Consider the following 17,393-nt stretch of genomic DNA (forward strand, 5'->3'; position numbering starts at 1 on the left):
ATTAATTTTGTCAGGCACAAGGACTGAACTGAAAAATTCATCACCTGAGTAGATATATCTCACATTCTTGACAAATAAGTATCAAACAGATATTGCTAAAATATTCTTATACTGACAATTATTTAAAGAAAATTGTTTTCTCTATTTAATTATAATTAATTCATTAATGTATTACAAATAATAATAAATTTTTAATTAATAAAAAATTGTAAGTCAAATGTCAGTGAAATTCAATGAACTAAAAAAACTGCATGTTAGCATAATTAGCATTGCTAATAGAGACTTAATAGAAGAAAAAAAAATTATCAATATTAAGAATGTATTTTCTAACAATGTTATCTGAAGAATGAGGTACTAATAATAGAAAGGAAATTTTTTTGAGAAGTAATACAGAGCAGAAATTTGTTGCCATCACCTCATTAAAAGTTACCTGTACTGGTAATTTTGGCCACAAGCACTAGAGGTGGACTCACTGATGATACCCATTAATCCTAAAAGTATGCTTGGTTCCTAAGTGTTCCTTACCTTTTCTCAAACCAGTAAATTATTTCCACATATTAACTTGTTCTATTTTTCTGGATCATTAATGTAATGATATAAAAGACTTATTAGCTCCTGGGCTCAGTTTTAACAGGAGATTTTAGCATGTAGTTCAAAAAGATATAAAGACATAGTGCAATAATTAATTTACAGTAATCTGGATGGAAAAACTAGCATCATTGTATTAGACCTGTCATTGGAATTTCCTAATAGTTTGATACAGAAAGGATAATTTTTTTTCTCTAGAGACTTTTCCCCACTATCAATTTATTGACAATAATATTAACTTACAATTAGTCTTTTTATTATTCTAGGCTTTAGTATTGCATTATGATGATTTTTACTCTGCTTATGAGATTCAGACAAAAACTTTTAGTCATATTCCCTAAAATTCCAAGTATAAACTCTCTTTCCAGACCCGCAATAGAATTATAGAGTGGTTTGTGTTGGAAGGAACCTTATGAGACCTTCTAGCAAATTTACCTGCCATGGGCAGAGACATTTTTCACTAGATCACATTGCTTAAAGCTCCTCCATCTTGACCTTGAGCACTTCCAGGGATGGGGCATCCACAGTTCCTCTGGGCAATCTGCTTCTGTGTCCCACAACCCTCATTATAAAACATTTTTTCAGTATCTCCAATGTAAACTTACACTCTTTCAATGAAAAGCATTACCCCTTGTCCTGTCAGTACAAGAGCTGGTTAAAAGTCTTTCTCCACCTTTCTTATAACTGTCCCTTTATATATTAAAATACTCTAATAAGGTGCCCTTAAGTCTTTCCCAGACTGAAGAACTGCAACTCTCTTAGCCTGTCTTCACATGTCAGGTGTTCCTGACCTGCATTATTTTTGTGGCCCTCCTCTGCACCCTCTCTAAAAGGTCCATGTCGTTCTTGGACTGGGGACCCCGATACAGGAGAAAAGCCTTCTTTTAATAAGCAATATTCCCTGGAATATGTTGCATGTAGCTAGCCCTGAAAACATGTCATACTGCTCTCATCAGAAGCAAAAATGGTGATTCGTAAATTATTCATAACTTTCTTTCTCCTTGAGGCAATATCTGACCCACAAATATGTAAAAGATGAAAAATGTCTCTCTTAGAGATAAAAGAAATGCTGATTTATATAGCGTTCATTTAATTCCCCTTGATGTAAATTCATTTTTTAAGTGAGCATTTTACATATTATGTTTAATGTAAAGGACTGATTAAATAGATATGCTTTCTCTAATCTGTCTAGTGAAATAGCAAAATAGGTATTCTTCATGACACTGCTTTTACTGAGTTTTATTTCACAAAAGATTCAGCATCACATAAATGACCAAGACTTGACAAGACAGCTTTGTTTGCTGTGTGCTTATTTAACTCTTTCCATTCCACATGATTATTTCAGTTAAGCTTGGCCAGTCTGTGTTTGGTTTTAGAAAAATAAAACCCAACTAGAATCCCCAAACAAACAAAAACATGAAAAGATAATTACATTTGTCTAATGTGTACATCACAGTTTTTATATCCTTTTTCATTTGCCCTCATGTCACATTTTGATTTGAAATCCTGAATTTGAATTCTTGTTTTAATAATACTAAGTTATATAGAGGACAATATGTTTGCAATTCCACTTCCTTATTTCCTTCATGTAGGTATTTTATTTTTAACTTAGAAACTACCATGTGAAATTTAACAAAGCAATAAATTTTAAAAGAGATCGCAAAGAGCCCCTCACACTGTGGATGTCATTCACACAACACATAATATTAATAACAGTGCCTACTAAATACTGAGGTTTCTGTTTTCTTATAGTGATTTACTTTAACTTTAAATATTTAGCATTAAATATTTCACTTACCTTTCAACCTTGCCAAATGTAGTAGCTGTCTGAAAGGCTTGACACTAAGTTTTAAGGTCACACAATGAAATCCAAGCTGTGGCTGCTTCACCTAAAAGAATCTGCAGAGAAAAAAGAAATCCATGTAAATATTTCAGAATATCTTTTCTTCCTCTTTCATTTTTACACAGTGGATCACTTTACAAAATCATCCTATTGTGTACAAAATAGCTAAACTTTTTTAGGATAACATTCCTTACCCGGTGCTGTCATGGGTTGGTCTACACACTGTGTAATTCTTGAGGAGAAAAACTTTCCAGAGATAAATGGATATTCTAGGGACAGAACCACAGAATTTACATTCCTTACATGTGGTGACTGTTCTGGGAGAATTCATATGCATAGTCTCGTAGTCCTAGTGGAGCACTGACATTTCCATATGCAAAAGTGCAAGGCAAAATTGGAATGAGCCTTTTTTCAAACTAGAGTAGAGAAGAACAATGGCTGTATATTATTTATTGTTTCTCATCTATGTGATGAAGTGTTTCAGTGGTCTAGTGGAACAGTACTTGCACTCAGTCCATTTAGAGTGACAGAATTAGGATTCTGAATTATAAATAGTTTGGGTTGGAAGAAACCTTCAAAAACATTCTGGCTATTTCTTGGCAAAATGCCAAATTTGAGTTTGTTTTTAGAAATAGAAATTAAATTTGAGATGGCTTTTGTGGACAAAAAATACTTGTGCTGCATTGTAGGGAAGGATTGGATTGTGGAGTCACAAAGTAATCAAAGTTATGAAATAAGCCGCCCTTAAACGCTTCTCATCTATCAGTAGTTGCCTTTTCACTGAAACAAGACTGCTTAAGTTAAATATGTCATGAAAGCATAACATAAGTACTGCCATAGAGAAACCATGAAGCACCACCATTTTCTCTTTAAGAAATGTTTTCTAAATTGCAGGATTTGGAAACTATTTCTATTGAAAGATGGGACATAATGCATAAAGAAAATTCATTCTATAAGATAGCATGGAATTCAGGCAGAAATGCATTTATTTTCTATAAGCAAAAATATTTAGCTAAAATATTATAGTTTAGCCTGCTACTCCTAGTGATGGGATACATCTAGTTTTAGTTTTCCTTTTGAGAACTTTTTATGCTGAAAAACTTTAATTTAGCTATAAATGTGTACTTCTAAATGTATAACAAAATTATTTCTGTAAATATAATTTTTGGAGGAAATATCCCTTTATATTGCACCTAGGTATGTCTTTTCATGAGATGAAAATTCACCATCCAAGCAACGAAAAAAATCTAAAATAAACAGAAACTAAAATATAGACAAGTGATACAACAAAATTTTCTGAAGGTTTTAGTACTATAATCATCTTATCCTATTCTCTGTGACAGTTGCTCTAGGTTGGTATTTAAAGTCTAGTTAAGATTTTTGTTATGCATAACAAGAGAAACCTTTAGGAAAAATGTCTCAAAACTTGTAAAAGACAAGTAAGGGATAATTCAAAAATTCAGAATTTCTCAGGTACTTTGAATTTGGGTTCTCACAAGGTCTCTTAGGAGGCAAGAGGAAGAATTTTGGTGAAGAACTTAAAGCTCTTGTTCCATGTTGGAGCTAACAATTGATACAATACACAGAACAGACAGGAGCACTTTCAGAAATCTCACTATAAAGGTAATAAAGCAACACAAATGATTTGTTAGCTTTCAGTTCTGTTATATCCTTTGCTCAGCCTGTGTATTTAATATTCTGTCTCAGAGAAGGGCTATAGCAAGCACTCCTGAAAACCTGATAAATTAACAAGAATCATTATTGTTGGAGTATGCCTGTGCTTAGCCCCTTTTTATACTCTCTCAGATTGTGGGGAATATAAAGTTACTTACCTAATATAGGAACAGATACCCAGAAAACACGGCAAAATGAATGATTGTCAAGATTATATGTATCAAAAGCAAGCATTTATTACTACAACACATTAGTAGAATATGTGCATAATTCAATTGTTTGTTTCATGCTTATACATGCATAAAATCCCTGAGACTTTCTCTGTCAGCTTCCTGAACTTGTGGAAGAGACAAAGAACTTCAGAGTTTTATTTCTTCTGTGACAAAAGTTACATAAGGTGTTCCTTAAGACCTGCTGAGCAATTTTTTTTTTTTTTAATAGTACCTTACTATTTTTATCTCCACAGAACAGGTCAAATTTGTCCAGAAGTCACTCACCCATTAGTTCTGAACATGACATTTTGTGTAGAAAATATCCTTGGAAATAACAGACATAGGCTCATATAAGAGTATCAAATAATATAAACTGCTACACATTTCTTCCCAAAGTATACAGCACAGAGAAAGATCACCAGGCAATATGAGAAACATTATGTATTAGTAAGCCAATCATGGTGTTGGGGTTTTGTCTTTTTTTTGGTTAAAGTACAGAAAAGAGAAGTGGTCAAAAGTGAAGACAAATTCAAAACAAAAACAGTATGGGAGTCTCTCAAAAAAACCAGCTTATACCTGTTCCAGTACTAATTTAAGTTTATGTATAAAAGAAAAATTTCCCCTCTAAACAAGAGATTATATTTAAGTTCAAGATTTGTGAGCAAAAGAAAACTATGATCTTTTTCTGTGTGAAGCTGCATTAAAACCAGAACTCTCCATGTTCTTAAAAAACATCTCTCTCTGTATGCATGTCTGTACAAAAAAGAGCAACAGGCCAACTTAGGTAATGTGTCTCTGTGTCACTTGATCTTAAGCTTTGAGGGATATAAACAACTTTATATACTTTAACTGAGAGCACTGTGTTGGTTTTAGCATGAAACTTCCAGTGAAAGGATTTAAGCTTTTTTTTTTTAGGACACATAAAACATATTCATTAAAATTCACAATATGCACAATACTTATTAGATATGCAAAAAACAGAAAAGGGCACACAGTAATATCTTGAAGAAATTTGAAAGTTATAACCAATAAACAAACCCAAAACCACTGAAAACTGCCTTACCACTTCCTTTGTAGTGGGATATTGTGAGGGAAGTATTAGTACATATAAAGTCAGACAATACATTGAGGAAAACTCTGAAAATATTAGGCCAACTCTATCAACCGTCTATAATAATTTCTATGAGTCTAAGGAAAGAAATTATAAATTGGAATAAAAGAAATCATATATGTGAAGTACAGACTGATAAATTGATATTAAAAATCTTTCTTTTTACAAAATAGGTAGGAAATAGAGTTTATAGAAATAGGTTTATTCTGACTATGGAGAAACATATAAATTTAGCAAATACATGATATAGCACCTACTAGGCCATGTCCTCTTGCAAGAGATGTACAATTCTAGTAACTTAACCAACACTGCAGAGAAGCTAATATAGGTGTTCTTTGCTTAGTAACATCTGTCCTTCAGTCACATACAAAAGAAATTCTAGTAATCCAATACTGAATTATCATCAAACAACAGAATTTTTGATACTAAAAGAGTATTCAGGAATAAACAAAAATTAAAGTAGAAAACAGGGATTTTTCAAGGCAATGTGTGCACAGAACAAGAGGGTTTTTTGTTGCTGTCACTAAACCACTGCTCATCTGGAGACATGATTGCCAGCCACCTGGTTCAGAAATCTAGAGACATATGGTACAGTTATACTGATCCATAGTTATTCCAGTGAGCATATTCCAAGTTTGAAAAAAACCCTGATAAATATTCATTTAAATATGTAAATAAATATATTATATTATATGATATTATATTATATTAATTATATTATATTATATTATATTATATTATATTATATTATATTATATTATATTATATTATAAATTCTATTCTGTAAGCACACGTGCTTTCAGTGCCAAATCAAAACCTTCTAAATGCTAGGAGTTCACAATAGTTTTGGGATATCCAATAAAATTAAATGTAAAGGAGAGCAATAAAATAAAAAGATAACAACATGCTGATCAGCATTCAAATACAAAATGTGGCTAAGATCTGAATTAGCCTGGCTGCTTCACAAATACAGCTATAAATCTTATCATGGTCTTAAGCAACAAGCCAAAATTAATTAATATATTAGAAACAAAAGGGTAGAGATTGCAATCCTACTGATCAGAAAAGAAAAACCAAGAACTAAATAACAGTTATAAAAACAATTCAGTTGTCTCTTGTTCCATTTACAAATCTCATTCCATATTTCCTATTCAGTGCATGAGTGCATTTTTCCAATAAGTTTCCCCTATCAAACCATTTTATTGAAACGCTTGTACAATTTTCATCTGTGCTTAAATTATACAGTTAACTATTCTAATAAAGTTATAGGCAGAATTATACATCAAAGGGGGGAAAATATATAAATGGGATTGGTCTGGGCAGGACACATAAAGTACCGGTAAGGATTAGGAACCACATGCAGGTATGAAGGTCTTTCTTTTCAGCTATTTGATTTTGGTCCAAATGAAATGAAGAATTTTCCTCTCGTGCTTCCCATGATGAAAAATATCTTAGGTTTTTCCAGTTGCTCCTTCTTCTAGATTTTTGCCAAAAACAACAGATTTTCCAGGTTAAAGTATATAGCTCTGCAGTAAGAACCACTAAAATTGTTATCATTCTTCCTTCTGTATACATTGGTGCCAGCCCAAGTTGCAAAATCAGGCATTACAATATGAACGCGTGATGGGAGGGTGTAGAACAGAGTGATACTCTTCTCAGTAGCACCCAGCAGCCGGACAAGAAGCATTAGACACAAACTGAATTCCATTTAAGTATGAGAAGTGACTTAACTTTAAGAGTGGTCAAACGCTGGACCAGGTTACTGAGAGAGCTTAGCCTGTGATGTCTCTGTCCTTGGAGATATTGGAAACCCGTTATTTGAAGCCCTGAAGAACCTGCTCTCACTGACCCTGATATGAGCAGTGGGGTTAGACTAGAAGATGCCCAGAGATCAGTGCCAATCTCAGTTCTTCTGTGATTTTATGCCAATCTCAGATGTTCTGTGACCCAGTTCTATAACATGGTCAATGCACCCAAACTGTAATCCAGAGGGTTATGCTAGGAGGCAGTTATTATACACCACGATCAGGATTCCATTGCCTACAGGGAGGGTCCTCAATTTGTGGCAAGGCATACAGTGATCCAGGAAGAGTGTCCTGTCAAAATGCTATCCTGAATTTAAGTACTCTGCAAATCATTTTGGGTGAAACTCTTCAAAGATGAAACCCAACCAAATCAAACCACATCCTAAACTGCTACACTTTAGTTTAAACTTCAGCTAATGAGGTTTGTATGTTGTTTTGCAGATAGCAACTATGTAGGAATAAAGGTAGACCATACTTTTCATAAAACTAGTCAAACTGAAAAATATTTTAAAAAACCCAAAACCCTTTTACTCCAGCCACCTGCAACGCCCTTCAAAGAGCACTTTAATATTTAGTAAAATGTATTCTATAATATACAACAGTGATTTGTTTGATTTATGCTGTCATGCTTGTCTCAAGAACCAAAACAAATGTCCAGCATAAGAGTTTCTCAAGTACATTAACAGGCAGTCAACAGGCAACCTGTTTTAAAAAGAAAACACAATCTTAACCTTTTATATTCAGTACAAAAAAATCATAAATATTTCACATGAGTTTATGTGAATGTGTGTGCTCATATATAACCAATATTTTTGGGGGCAATGTTTGTAGAAGAAATACATCATCTTGTAGGAGATAACTTAGTTTTCAAACTACACAGCTGAAACATATCAAGGTCCTAGAATCCTAAATTATACCTTTTTAATGGCCAAACTGCATGTAAACTGACTAGCAATGCAGAGTTCCATATTTTACTTTTGACTCTTCTCTTTTTAATCTGTCCTGCTACTCCTTTTCTTATTAGCATAACTGCTTAACTTTACATCTTTCAGCAAAAGATAACTTAGTCTAACAAGCCCCCATTACAGGCTCATTAATGTCAGGCCTCTAAGGAAAGATGTGTATCACTTGTCTTTTATCATTTTCCTTTCCATTTCTTCCTTATTTCTCCCTCAAAACTCTTCTGTAAAGGTGAGATACTGCAGAAGCACTTTATTGATTTGCTGCCTGTCCACTGACCCCTACTATCTTACTTTTTAGACACTTGCTTTCCCAACTCTGTTACAGGTCAGTTTTATCTACTATCCTTCACTTATCTTGGAGATATTCTTTTGTTTCATGAAAAGTTTTTATACAAGATATTTAACTTCTGTTAAATATTTATAATCAACCCATATCTTCCCCATTGTGAAAGTTATGTCACTTTTGTTGCTGCAACTGTCATAAGATTTTGAGCATCAGCCCCCTCCTACATGCAGCTCTCTCTGATCCTGAGAGAATACATTCAGTTTTCATACAAACAAAAATTGGCAAAAATCCTCCTTTGAATTCTTTACAAACTATGCTCTTCCTATCACATGTAGCCCAAAAAATCTTGCAGATAAATATTTGTGCATCAAAACACCAATCTGCCTATTCTTCACGTGGATTATGCCAAGTGTATGAAAAGGTCAGCATGGTTCATAAAAATAAGAGGTCTCTGAAACACCCAAATAAAAATACTGTAGCTACATCACATTAGAGTGCCTAAATGATCTTTATATCTTTATATTTTATTACTTTTATATGCAAACTTAAGTTTGGAGCTCAGAGCCATTTTTATTTCATTGTATTTAAACATCTGAGGATGCCTAGATGATTCACAATGTTAAAGCTTTCCTAATGGGTCCCAGAGAGCAAGGCTGATAAAGGTATACATTTATCAAAAATTCTACTTCAGCCACCTGCATGTTCATCAGAGATGACAATACATTTCTAGTAGAGGCTCTCAGGAATTCTGCATGCTTATTAAACGCACTACTGAATGACAATCGTATAATGAAAGAAAAAAGTCACCTCTTTGTCAATTGGTTGTCTGTGTTGCATTAGAAATGTTTACGTATCTTTCACCAAACTAAGTGCCAGTCAGCAAAAGTAAAACATTTATCTGGATCCACACTGTCGATTAGCTAGAGATAGGTATAGATGAATACCTTGTGTTAAAATATCATATGAAGATGAAAATCAAAACAGGAAACAAAAATTATGCACATAGAAAATATTTTCTTTTGGTATACATGAAGTGTTTTGAAACTTTAAAAATTTACCTTGGAAGAACATGTGAGAATCTTTTAGTGAAAAGGAATACTAAATTTATTAAAGAAATAGTAAAATAGTTTAACATATTTAGGAAAAAATTACCCACAACAGTAAAGGAATGAATTGATAATAAATAAGAATCCTTCAGTGCATGAGTGTTCCAACATTTACTATACAACATAACCAGTTTTGTAAGCAGATTCTCACCAGCAAAATATGAGATCTTGCATTCCAAATCAGTGATATCTCTGTAAGGGCCTTAGAACTGGGCATAAGATTCAAAAAGGTTCTTACATTATGACTCCACTGCAGCAGAAAAACAAAACCAAGATCCCTTCCTTGCTAAGGGCTTGCTAAAGAAAGACAATCCTGAAGGCTGGCAATATAGTGTGAGTTTCCTGTTTTTTAATTATTTGCATTTGACACAGTGAACATTATTAAAACATAACTGTTATACTCACAACTTCAACAGTTTAATTTTTGCTTTGATGCCAGTACATTCAACACAAAGAGACATATATGACCAGATCAAAAGAGGTACTTAAAGGTACCAGCAGAGGAGTATAAACAAAGCATCTCACAAACAGAATTAGTTTAGCCAGCTAAATCAGGCTTCCTTTGTGCCCTATGATTGCTGAGGAACTGAGCTTAGTAAGTCTGCAGTAAACTTTGTTACAATGACATATTCAGAGAGTCAGATAGCTTTTCATAAAGATCTACAGTTAGTGATGGTGTTTTTAGATGTTTCATGGTCCTATCCCTAATGCAGCACAGACTAAGGTAAGGAAAACAACAGAGAAATAACTACAATAATCTGATACATGTCCGAATACATTACATTCAAGTGTTGCATTAACACAACACTTTTTGCATCAAAATAATTTGACTATTACTAAGTCCTGGGAAACACCTTGAGTTAGATGCTTCAGGTTTTTTAATCTCTGATTCATTAACTCTCCAAGGTCTAAATCCTCTTTTCCAAGAGTTAAATAAAAGCTTAATATTACCAATACACTATTAATATATAAAAAAAGACCTACCGACTTAAAGAGCTGAAAAAAAAGAAAAAAAAGGAAAACAAAATTCCATAAAGAAATATTTAGACCATCAAAACTATAAATATTCAGTAAGGTGTGGTGTTCTTTTCCCCTCACTGAGTTAGTTGAGGACATCTAGTCATATAAAGATTTTCATATAAAGAATTTGAAATATTCTTAGAAGAAAGTCAGTCATGCATACTTGACAAGCTGCCTGTCATCCAGCAAGAAGTAAACAGGATGCTTTATGCATAAACATTGGCATATAATAAAAATGTGTTGCTGAAATAACATGCTGAAAAATTTCCATTATCCCAGAAATCTATATTGCAGTGTAATGAAAAAAATAAACAAAACCTTAAGCAATTATTTCTGTAAACATCAATTACAGATCACAGACTATTTACCAAAACAATAACTAAAAAGGAAAGACATTCACTGTGCTACAAAGGCTGTGAGATGTGAAATTAGAGAAAATGGGACATGACGAAAAACAGTGATACCAAAACAAAACCAGATTTGGTGACATTTCTGGGAAAACTAAAAAGGCTATCAAGTTGTTAAAGGACAGAGTGTTTATATCTTAATTCTTAGATAAGCTGCCATAATTATTTGAATATTAGTGATGTTTTCATTGCATGGCACACTTATTTGCTCGTGTCTTCATGTCATAAATTATATTAGAGGGAGAATTTTCTATTTATTCGAAATCCAAACAAATCTGAAAGTCTTTGGAAGAACACTGAATTTCATGCTCTGAATGATATCACAAGACTTCCTAGTGTTACTACAAATTATATAGTAGACAAGGATAAATTCTTGTCTGTCAAATCCCTATAAATATACAAGGTAATAAGCTAATTTTACAGTTGTTTTTTTTTTCAAAATCAAGACCTAGATCCATTGCACATTTCAGGTTTTCATGTTGCTGGAAACATTTCACATTTTAAACTACTCCAAGAATAGGTAAAACAGAAAAATAATAAAAGAAAAAAAAATGTTCTTCAACATATTAACATACATAGGGTTGTTAAGTGACAAAATATAAATCAATTACAGGTTTCTGAAAAGTGTAATTATATACATTCATCTTAATATTTTATATATAAAAGGATATACACATAAAAACAATATATAAAGAGAGTTGTGTTTTAGAAGATAGGGAAAACTAGCAAAAAATTTTGATTTTTCATAAAATTCTTCTTATCTATATGCAACTTCTTTCTGACAAAAGTACTATTAATGGAAACTTCTTGTTGTTGTGTTTAGAATAATTTCAAAGCTGTGAAGTTTCATAAACCCAAAGTTGCTGACAGTAACTGTAGGTGACACCTTTACACCTTTTATGGATATTTCTCTTCTGTGTGTTGACTTTCTAGATTCTGTAACTCTTTGGTGTTTTATTGAAAGTCAGTCATGAATTCACTGTGAAGAAAGTGAATCATGTCATATCTGAACTTTGAATTAATTGATCTTTAATGCTTTTGTAAAATCCATATCAAAATTTCAGTAGTTCTCACAGTTTGTTTAAACCCTGGCTTTCTGTAAAAAATCTTAGCGCTCATAAATTGAGGGTGTGCAAGTTATTCATAAAACTAAAATCAGAAACATAGTTCCAGAGTTTTGAAACTCTACATCAGGAAAGAATTTTCAGCAATGTACTCCTGGTTTGGGTTTACATGTTCTCTCATCAACACATGCTACAGCAGCATCTGGAGATAAAAAATGAGCAGTGCACTCTGCAGTTTCTCAAAAGCATTTAAAAATAGACACATACACAAATGCTCCCCTTATTACAGAAATGCCTAAAATGTAGTCCTAAACTGCCTTAAATGTCTTTCATATTGTTTTTGTTGCATGAAACTACTGAAACAACAGTCCAGATGTACTAGAATGATTTAGAAAAAATCACAACAGTCCTGGGGATGATGTTGGGATTATTTTGAGCATCTGTGTTCTCATCTGTGTTTTCAACACAATCTGTGGTGAAAAAACAAAGCAAAAAGAAAATAAAAAGTTTGATTCATCATCTGCATTGTTTCTCAGTGATTTAGGAATAGAGTGGTGGTCAGACACCACACAGGCTGACAGATTTTTGAATCCCCCGTTATTCTTTGATTGACTCTGGTCACAAAAGTGAAATCTTCAAGAAAATAAAATTGGTCTATTTTCTGAAAATTGGGGGGAAAAACCCAACACCCAATAAACCATACTTTAAGGCATCTTCATCTTAGATCCCTCAGCACTTTGCCATATAGATACCATGGAACAACCATAGCAAGGAAAGCTTAATGGAGAATGTAAAATAAATAATTTAGTTTCTTTTCCTACACCCTCTGTAGAACTTCATTGGGTGTGAATTATGAAATCTGAAGGGTACCAAGAAAATCTATGTTCATATTGACACACAAAATTACTCAGAATCACCACTGAAAAAATAAGTAACCCATAGTGTATTTGGGTTTTATTTTTATTTACTCAACCTCTCTTCTACATTATTCAGTAGTTCCTGCAAGAAGCTGAGCAATTCTTTGGACTCTTAATGCTGGTAAAAGTACTCAAGTCACAAAAATCAAACCCCAGTATCTTTCAAAGATTCATCAGGATTTATAAAGGAAGATCTTCAAGACATTAAAAGAGAATAAAGCACACAAGCTGTTGAAATATATTAAAAACCAAAATATTTTAAGTCAGAGTCACAAGATATACCCATCTGCTCCTCAGTCATCAGACTGGAAAACTGAAAAAGGTAGGCTCTGATAAGAGCTATATCTGAGGACAAAATTTTAGTTAAACTATGCTTTTGAGCTTTAAACTTTAAAATATGCTTCCTGGGTATTGTATTTTAAAATTCTGTACACAGATGTGATGAAAATCATATTTTTGAGTTACCTTTTCAACAATGAAAAAGATAAGACTTTCCCAACACCAAGAACTAATACTGTAGCAAATACTAAGTGACTACACTTTACATTTAGGAAAAAAGAGACAGAGATTGACTTTGAGTAATCCCAGAGAATATGCATTTTGGTAGCAAAAGGGATTTACTAAAACAGGAAAGGCAGCATAATTGTATTTGTAGGACTTTCATGAATATGTTTTGCAATATTTCAAGCTATTTTTGAATTGGTAACAATCGTCTGCTTTGGAGCAAAAAAACCTACAAGTGCAACTTAGACTTAAACCTATCAGGCTGTGTAGAAGCACTCACAAACGGACAAATACACTCACAAATACAAATTGATACTTTAGTGGAATTATGGCCTGTCTCTTAGTGCCTGACAACCTTGCAACTGAGTGAATTTCTAATACCAGACACTGCTCTGAGACTTTCCTCTTAGCTCAAACAAAATCCCCATTAGACTTGATTCCAAAAAAAGTTCAAATGCCAGCAAAGCCTACAGACTTTAATGACACTTGGAATAACAAGCCTGATTTAATATCATTGTAAGTTTCTACTATCTATGGGAGAATTCTTAAAATTATTTTCAGTGATTGCTAGTATTTTGCTAAGGGAGTTATAAGAAGCACTGGGCATTTAGGGGATTTTGAGAAGCATAATATTAGCAACTGAATCAGCTTTTGATGTTTTCCTTTAAGTGGATTAGGTACATTTTCCATTTAGTTTGTGGGTTTAAGGGTCAGAAAACTAAAACTCAGTTAAGAGGCCATATTGAGTGAAAAGTGAGAAGAGTTACATTTTAAGCAAGTAATTCTCTCTTCAATACAGTGAAATGTCAAATAAGGCAGTGAAAATATAAAGCCTATAAAGGCAACCAGTATTAATATATTACACAGTCTGACCAGCTTGTATATTACAAGACCTTGTAAAGGGAAATATTACAACATCTACTTGCCTTTATAAAAAGTTTTACATCTACAATAAAAGTCTCCAGAATCAAAGTGATTTAAATCTATCAGAAAGTTCTGAAGCTGAATTATATAAAGCCCTCTTTACTCTTGTCCTAGGAAACCATTTTTTTACCAAATAGAAGAAAAATGAGTAAATTTATTGCTTGTTTGTTCATGGGTTTTTGATTTCCAGAAAAGTAGTAGCAAATGCATTTCCTTCCCAAAAGAAAAGCTTGCCTATTTTTTTTGTAAACCTTTGTATTTGAAATAAAGCTGTCATGATGTACAAGGCTTGTGTACTGTGTAATGCTAGTTTCAGCTTGTACAGAGACAACACTTTCTGTCTGCAAAGCAAACCTTTTGTTTTCCTCAAGCCTCTTCCTGTCAGATGAAAGGTCTATTATATTTCCAAGGGTCTTGACTGGAGGAAGGTGAACTTGGTGTTGTTTTTCATAGCCTTAATCCTGAGGTAAATTGATCTTCATTAGAACAGACACCTGTTTTTCCTTTGAGCTTACTGTGGATGTTTTCCTCAATTCAAGGATACACAGCTGCTGAGGTAGCTAACATCCAATCAGACAAGAAATCAGTGGTTATGGAGTGCTGGATGAGACAAAGAGAAAAGTGGTTTACTGGAAAAGAGTGATATCAGTTCATCTAATGCTCCTGCACAGCCCATGGAATTCCTGCTTGTGGTAAATGCTTCGTTTGGAGAGTAAAGCCATCAAAAGTAAAGTTTTCACTGAGCATAATCTATCTTAAAAAAACCCAAAACCCTTATAAATTACTATTCTTCATGTGCAATCTAATTATGCAGGGTAAAAATGAAAGAAGTAACTTACTGGAGCAGAGACATGAGTGCTATTACTGGCTACAGGTAACCACTTTCAGAATTGGGTTAGATGTTTATTTGTTTGGAGTGAATTTATTAAAAAAATGAAGCAACTAGATGTGTTATTTAGCTTTTAACTTTCAGCATAAGTTACCGGACTATGATGGCTCCTGGTGTCACTGTAAGCAGAAACAAATTGAAATGTTTCAGCTTTCAGCTTCTACCACTCCTTAAAAAAGTTATGTGTATGCAATGCTGTATAATAATCATCAGCCATTAATTATGACAACTAAATTATCTTTTATATCTGGTGTATTTAATGCGTGCTGCAGTTCAAAGAACACAGTTTATCTTCCTTAGTGAAAAAAATCTACATAAAATAAACTATTCATTATCTTTGTGTACTATGAGCTACAAACCCCTAAGAACAGCAGGGAACACATGATTACACACTTCAGGTGCTTCTGTATAGGATAAGAAAAAATGTGAGATGGTTTATAGGACTTCAGAGTGAGTGAAGGGTGAAATGACGGACAAGATGCCTTCAGCACTAAAAAAAACCCTGAATGCTTTCAATAATTAGTAAATACAAACAGAAACAAATAAGTATTTGCTAGCTTGCAACAGAGTACATTTCTTCAGAATTACTTCATTCCAGCTGAAAGACAAAAATTGACTGCTAAATTAAAATCAGTAATTTCTTACCTATAAGGGATCCCATCCAACTTGCATTAAGTTCATGAGATATAATGAATATTACTTTAAAATTGCTATTTATGGACTCACCAGTGGCCACACCCATCAGTGATGGTGGTAGTGCCTCAGGGATAACAGATTTTTGAAAGAGTTAAAAAATCCTAAGGCATTAGCAGGCAGAGATGTGAGTGGGAAGATGTGGGAGACACACCCTGCAGACACTAAGATCAGTGAAGGAGGGGCAGAATGTGCCAGAGGAGCCACAGCAGGGATTCCCCTGTAGACCATGGTGAAGACTGTGGAGGGGAGCTGTGCCCCAGGAGCCTTTGGTTTATTTTCTCTCCCCTCCCCAGCAGAGGAGGGGAGGGACAGATTTGGTAAGCACCTGATGTCCAGCCCTGGTCAAACCATCGCATGAAGTTACTTTACCAGTGACATGATTATTGCACCCAGTATGTCTGTCCAGACTGTAAAAAAACTGCAAAAAACTCAGCAAAATACTGAGGAGTATTCAAACACATTTATAAGAAGCATGAAAAATTGAATATTTATATATATTTGTTTACTCTTCCAGTCCTGTTTCAAGGAACTCAGTCAACTCAGTGTATCAGGAGCAATTTCATGCAGTCTTTAAATACCTCTTTAGGGAACAGAAATTTCCCAATAGGGAGCTCCCAGTCTGACATATAAGGTTATGATAAAGCATCAAGCTGGAGTAAACCTACATATACTGCAAATAAAAGTAAGTTTTTATAGACAATAGAAGGCCATTTTTCTTTAGAACAATTAACTAAGGCTGAGCTAAATTCTTCATGACTGGAAGTTTTTAGATCAAGATTTTGTTAGATAATTCAAAAACATGTCACAATATTAGGGTCTTTGTCTCATTATGCAAGAAATTAGGTTACATGATCAGCATGAACTTTTCCTACTCTATGAAGCCACTGAGAAGAAAAAAAAATCTAAAAATAAACGGATATTCATCAACCAAGCATTAACAAATGCAGACTCCATAGTAATTTTTTCATAATATCTCATCTTTATCATAACCCTTACCTTTCTTTTTTTAATTACATATTTTTTAAGAAAATTAATTAGAAAGTACGTAAATATATGTATCTTTGCATTGGTTGTCAGAGAAGACAGTGAACCTTCCAGTAAATGAAAAAAGGGAAATCTTTTCATCGGAATTACACTAAATGCAACCAAAATTGTTGTATCAGTACCTAAACAATGTACATACAGAATGTTGTCAGTTGGAGGGGGCCATAAACAATCATCAAGTCCAACCCTAAAGTGAATGGTCTGTACAGGGATTAAACCCACAACTCTGCTGTTTTTAGCACCATATTGTAATCAGCTGAGCCAGTCTCAGGGATTTAGTTATGTAGTGGTTTACCATAAGAATAGTTATTTTGCTAGCCAATTAGAGAAAAAAAATTACT

The 17,393-nt window shown here is 33.5% G+C and overlaps 1 protein-coding gene across 1 annotated transcript in view; it reads right to left on the reverse strand.

Moving 5' to 3' along the window:
• MGAT4C (MGAT4 family member C) overlaps window positions 1–17,393 on the reverse strand; it is a 325,047-nt gene that overhangs the window by 243,658 nt on the left and 63,996 nt on the right. The window contains exon 2 of the mRNA XM_068190335.1: window positions 2,387–2,487. The gene's annotated coding sequence lies outside the window, so the exon portion shown is untranslated. The remainder of the gene's footprint in view (window positions 1–2,386; window positions 2,488–17,393) is intronic.

Source organism: Anomalospiza imberbis, chromosome 5 (assembly GCF_031753505.1).
Source record: "Anomalospiza imberbis isolate Cuckoo-Finch-1a 21T00152 chromosome 5, ASM3175350v1, whole genome shotgun sequence".
Lineage (NCBI taxonomy): Eukaryota > Metazoa > Chordata > Aves > Passeriformes > Viduidae > Anomalospiza > Anomalospiza imberbis.